A 6,209-nucleotide genomic window follows, 5' to 3' on the forward strand; every position below is an offset into this window, starting at 1 on the left:
AGCACTTTATTAGAAGCTAAACGTGTAGCCTTGTCGGATCGTTATCTGTCACTAAATACTAGCTGTGGGGAATCACAAGTGGGCACTCGGATCATGCTCTCAGGCTTCTCCTATGTGTCTGGCTGGCATGATAACCACACAGCCCCCGCTGCACATGAGAATCCCTTGGATCTATCATAAATTATTATTATTGAGTTTATATACCGCCTTATACCTGGAGGTCTCAGGGCGGTTCACAGAAAATATCACAACATATATAATCAGAATAAAAACAACAACCCAATGACACCCCCTCGAAAAAGAGCCACATTTTAGAAGGGTACAGTGGTACCTCGGGTTACATACATTCAGGTTACATACGCTTCATGTTACAGACTCCGCTAACCCAGAAATAGTGCTTTGCTTCAGGATGAGAACAGAAATCGGGCTCCGGTGGTGCAGCGGCAGCAGGAGGCCCCATTAGCTAAAGTGGTGCTTCAGGTTAAGAACAGTTTCAGGTTAAGAACAGACCTCCAGAACGAATTAAGTACTTAACCCAAGGTACCACTGTATAGGATGTCAAACAGATCAACCAAAGGCCTGGTTAAAAAGGAATGTTTTTGCCTGGTGCCTAAAGTTGTATAATGAAGGCACCAGGCGAACTTCCCTGAGGAGAGCATTCCTCAGACGGGAAGCCACTGCAGAGAAGGCCCGTTCTCATGTTCCTACCCTCTGGATCTCTCTAGGAGGCGGCACATGAAGAAAGGCCTCAGAAAATGATCTCAGGGTCCAGGGAGGTTCATATGGAAAGAGGCGGTCCTTAAGGTATTGTGGTCCTGAGCCATTTAAGGCTTTATAGGTCCAAACCAGCACTTTGAATTGGCCCCGGAAACTAATTGGCAGCCAGCGCAGTCGGACCAGGATCGGTGTAATATGCTCAAACCATCTTGGTTTGAGCAACCTAGCCTCTGAATTCTGCACTAGCTGAAGTTTCCTCAACACAGTAATAAAAACGTGACCTCCATGCTCAGAGACAATATAGTACTTTTCACATGTGCAGAGATATGTATAAGCCATGGTCCCCAACCACATGCCCAAGCCTATGTGTAAAGAGTTTGTATGCATGATGCAGACATAGAAATGAGCACCTATGCATTGGGGATGGGTGAGATTTGCTGCTGTATTCCTGAACCCTCCAGAGCCCTGTTCCTGGATTAAGCATGTGAAGCATGTGAAGCCAAGTAAAATTCAACCTTTCAAAAATTCCTGTTCACGGTGGTTAAAGTATGATTCAAGTTTATGCAACATTCTTAAACGGGTGAGGGGACCTCACAGTATTGCTGATTCTCTCTCTCTCTCTCTCTTTGTTGTTTATATGGCTTGGGCAGGAGGAAACATATTTTTTTGAAATATATGTAGGGTGGGCCCTTCCCTGGAAAGAAAAATTCCCAGTGGTCTGACTTCAAGGCTAATAAAAAATGCTTTATTGTTTCTTTTGTTGATCCTACTAACCAGACAGCAAGCCTCTTGGGCATAGTTAGGCCAACAAATTCAAGCTTGTGTATCCAGTGTCTCATACTGCTTTGGTTAAAAATCAGGTTCCCAGTGAAGAAAAAGCAGCTCTTGGGCTCCTTGTGATTCCTCATTTGCCTTCTATCCATGTTTGTGATGCAGACAATTCTGCAATGGAAGTGATTCTTTAGCAGAGTCTAGATTTAGACTTTAATCCTATACACTTTTACTGGAGAATAAATAAGCAAGTCCTATTGAAAGTTTTGGGAAAAGATGAGTAGTGGGAGGACAGGATAGAGGTATGTAAAATTATACATGGTGTGGACAATGTGGAAAAAGAGAAGTTTGGAGGAGAAATCTAACTATATATAAAATTACATTTCTGTACTATCCTTCATCCATAATAACAAATAAAACAATACCCCCCACCAAAAAAGCAGGAGAAGAATTTGAATGAAGCAGTCATTTGGACGCATCCATATTTCTGCAGCAGACACTGTAAAATCTGCCCTGGGTGGAGCAGACAGAGAGGTCATAAGTGTCAGAATAATTACATCTGAAAGGAAGCAGGAACAATGAGCATAGGGCAGGCATAACAACCACAGGCTTGATACTCTTTAGCATTACAGAATGCTTGGCATTTGTCAAGAAGCTGTCTCTGCGCTTCTGAAATATCACTGTGACAGCAGTGATATGTGTTCATGAAACAATTGGGAAGCTCGCTTGCCTTAGATTCGCCGTTGTTGCAACTTAAGTTCATATAATACAGGAGTGGGGTACAGTGGTACCTCAGGTTAAGTACTTAATTCGTTCTGGAGGTCTGTACTTAACCTGAAACTGTTCTTAACCTGAAGCACCACTTTAGCTAATGGGGGCCTCCTGCTGCTGCTGCGCCGCCGGAACACGATTTCTGTTCTCATCCTGAAGCAAAGTTCTTAACCTGAAGCAATATTTCTGGGTTAGCAGAGTCTGTAACCTGAAGCGTATGTAACCTGAAGCGTATGTAACCCGAGGTATCACTGTAATAATAATAATAATAATAATAATAATAATAATAATAATAATAATAATATAATTTATTTATTTATACCCCGCCCATCTGGCTGGGTTTCCCCAGCCACTCTGGGTGGCTTCCAACTGAATATTAAAAACAATACAGCGTCAGATATTAACTTCTCTAAACAGGGCCGCCTTCAGTTGTCTTTTAAAAGTAAAATAGTTGTTTATTTATTTATTTATTTTCAGATATTTATTAAGATTTTCAAAATATTACAAAAGAAAAATAGAAAAAAGAAAAATACAAAATAAAAATAATTAAAATCAACTCAATTTCCATTACTTATTTTTCATTAGCTTGTTTCCCGGACCTCCTCACGCCTCCCTTTTTTGTATTCCAATTCAGTTTGTTGGTTCGGCAAATCCTTCCCCTCTTTGTTTATCCTAATCTTTAATCTTAAAATATTGTAACATTAAATCTTTACCTATTAATAATCCATTTTTCATGTTCCCTTATAGTATTGCAGCTAAAAACCACTTAGTTTCTATCCAACATCGTTCTAACATTCATTAATTTTACAATATTTCTGTAAATAGTCTTTAAATTTCTTCCAATCTTCTTCCACCGACTCTTCTCCCTGGTCTCGGATTCTGCCAGTCATTTCCGCCAATTCCATATAGTCCATCACCTTCATCTGCCATTCTTCCAGAGTGGGTAGATCTTGGCAGGGGGTTGGACTCGATGGCCCTTGTGGTCTCTTCCAACTCTATGATTCTATGATTCTATGATTCTATGATCTTGCGTCTTCCACTACTTTGCAATGAGTATTCTTGCTGCTGTTGTGGCATACATAAAAAAGTTCTATCCTTCTTTGGCACCAATTGGCCGACTATGCCCAGGAGAAAGGCCTCTGGTTTCTTCAAGAAGGTATATTTAAATACTTTTTTCAATAGTTGTTTATTGCCTTGACATCTGCTGGGAGGGCGTTCCACAGGGCAGGTGCCACTACCAGAAAGCCGTCTGCTTGGTTCCCTGTAACCTCACTTTTTGCAGCGAGGGAACTGCCAGAAGGCCCTCGGCGCTGGACCTCAGTGTCCGGGCTGGATGATGGGGGTAGAGACACTCCTTCAGGTATACAGGACCAATCACAGTGAGTGCTGTGATGACAGAGACCTGTAACTCATAATGGCTGCCTCCCGCATTGTTTTTGCTGTGTACACAGCACCAGAGGGACTTCACTGGGGCGCAAGCCTGGGCAGTGTGTATGGAGGTCCTGGGTGGCCCAGATGACAAGACCCAACTCTTGGCCTTGATGATGTGGTCCAAAGGAAAGCAGAGGAAGACATTTGGCACCAGCTTGGCTGCAGGAGTTGCCAGAAGGAGGCATACAAGGTGCTGTCCGACTGTCTTAGGGACCCCACTCTGGATTTGTTTGCAGAGTTTAGTCCTTAGCTCTTTCTTCTCCCAAAGACATCCTGCAAGGCAGCAGGGAAGTATTCTTCCCTCTATAGCACATGCAGAAACCACCTTATTGAGTGTTGGACACACCATTGGTCTCGTCCTCTCAATCTGCCAGAGCCTGTCTTCACCTGCAGGGGAAGTCCCTAACTCAGCAAAGGTTTGAGACCCTTCAGCTACCCACATCTGGTTTAGCCAGCGAGTTGAAGTCGTTTCCCACGGTTGTGACCGCTGTCATTTTTTTTAAAAAGATATTTATTAAAGTTTTTTTTTTTAATATAACAATGAAAATGAAAAATAAAAAGAAACAAAATACAAAATACAACATAAAAACAGTTAAAAAACAAATAATTTTCCATAACATATCTTCCTTACACTTATTTCCCCAGACCTCCTCATACCTCCCTTCTTTGTATTCCACTTCAGTTTGTTAGTTCAGCAAATCCTTACCATTAAGCTTTTACCCATTTGTACATTACAGCTGGAAACCCCTTAGTTTCTATCCAACATCCTTCTAGCATTCATTAATTTTACAATATTTCTGTAAATAGTCTTTAAATTTCTTCCAGTCTTCTTTCACCATCTCTTCTCCCTGGTCTCGGATTCTGCCAGTCATTTCCGCCAGTTCCATGTAGTCCATCACCTTCATCTGCCATTCTTCCAGAGTGGGTAAATCTTGTGTCTTCCAATACTTTGCAATGAGTATTCTTGCTGCTGTTGTAGCATACTGGTTGTGACCGCTGTCACCTGCTGACAGCTTCTAGGAGCCACAGGTGAGAGCTGAGTGCAGGTGGGGACCAAAGGTGGACAAACAAACCCAGAATAAGCACTACGTGTTCCCCACAAGAGGTACTAACCCTCCCCATACCCCTCATAAACCCCCACCACTGATATATGGTATAATATGTGGAACCTTGTAAGAAACTAATGTCCCTTCCTAAGTCAAGGGAAAATATTTTAGGCATCCTCAAGCAGAAAAAGATCACTCAACTTTTTCTTTTTCCCAACCAGTTTTTGACTGGTATTGTTGCAATCTTGTATGTTGTATGCAACCTTTTTGTATTTTTATGAAAAGTGTGGCCTATAACTATTTAAATAAATAAGGAATGCAGACGCCCTTAAATGCCTAGAAGGCTTGAAGGGTAGCGTGTTTGAAGTGGTGCCAAGAGTTACCTACCATATGGGGACCCTGATTGCTCATGTTTATTCTATGGCTATTGGTAGCGCTGTGGTCTAAACCACTGAGCCTCTTGGGCTTGCCGATTGGAAGGTCAGCGGTTCAAATTCTCGCAACGGGGTCAGCTCCTGTTTTTCTGTCCCATCTCCTGCCAACCTAGCAGTTTGAAAGCACACCAGTGCAAGTAGATAAATAGGTATTGCTGCGGCAGGAAGGTAAACAGCGTTTCCATGTGCTCTGGCTTCCATCACAGTGTTCCGTTGTGCCAGAAGCAGTTTAGTCATGCTGGTCACATGACCCGGAAAGCTGTCTGTGGACAAACGCCATCTCCCTCAGTCTAAAGTGAGATGAGCACCATACTCCATAGTTGCCTTTGACTGGACTTAACTGTCCTTTGCCTTTACCTTTTACCTTAGCCAGTCATCTACCTGTAGAAGATCCCTTCTTATGGGCCATTTGCCATGAATGAAGCCGACTGCATGCCACTGTAAATCTCCTCAGTGAGAAGAGAGTAATAGCATGCAGAAGGGTAGGTTCAGGTGAGATGATCCATTTGCGCTAGGAAAAAGGAAAGAAAACTCCCATTATAAAGAGGGAGGTCACATGTGCCAGTCCTTAGGTTGAACAGGTGCTATGCTCACTCTGACTTTGTCTAAATAAAACAGCAACCAGTTCGGTAGTATATTTTAGACTAACAGCTTTGTTGTATCCTATTAAGCAGCTGTGGCCTACAGCAGCCCATTTTGCCCGATGCACAAAGTGGTCACCCTTTGGCGAGCTGCTAAAGGTGACTCGCACGTCTCTTTTCATAGATAACTCTTGAGGGCAGGATTGACATGGTCTGTGAAAATTAGTGCAGAAACTTCCATAACAAAAGGAAGATCTAATCTTTGCAACCATGGGGACTATATTTGGCGCATGGGAAGCAAACGGGAGTTTGGGAATTGCCCTTTCCACTTCAGTGGGACGTTCACCAGGTGTGGCATTACTGAACAGGGAAATAGAGAATTTTGCTAATCTAGTATCTCCAGACTGCAACAATAGCAGTTGAATAGGCATAGGCCCATATGCTTAACAGGACAAATA

At 42.6% G+C, this 6,209-nt stretch overlaps 1 long non-coding RNA gene across 1 annotated transcript; it reads right to left on the reverse strand.

Annotated features, from left to right (window-relative positions):
• Positions 1-1,440: 1,440 nt before the first annotated feature.
• LOC310703559 lies at positions 1,441-5,680 on the reverse strand. Its single transcript, XR_014524257.1, has 2 exons — positions 5,528-5,680; positions 1,441-1,659 (listed from the first exon to the last, which is right to left on the reverse strand). It is a non-coding gene; the product is annotated as an uncharacterized lncRNA (long non-coding RNA).
• Between the last annotated feature and the right edge of the window lie 529 nt (positions 5,681-6,209).

The sequence above is a fragment of the Podarcis liolepis genome, assembly GCF_965112155.1.
Source record: "Podarcis liolepis genome assembly, chromosome: 3".
Taxonomy (NCBI): Eukaryota; Metazoa; Chordata; class Lepidosauria; order Squamata; family Lacertidae; genus Podarcis; species Podarcis liolepis.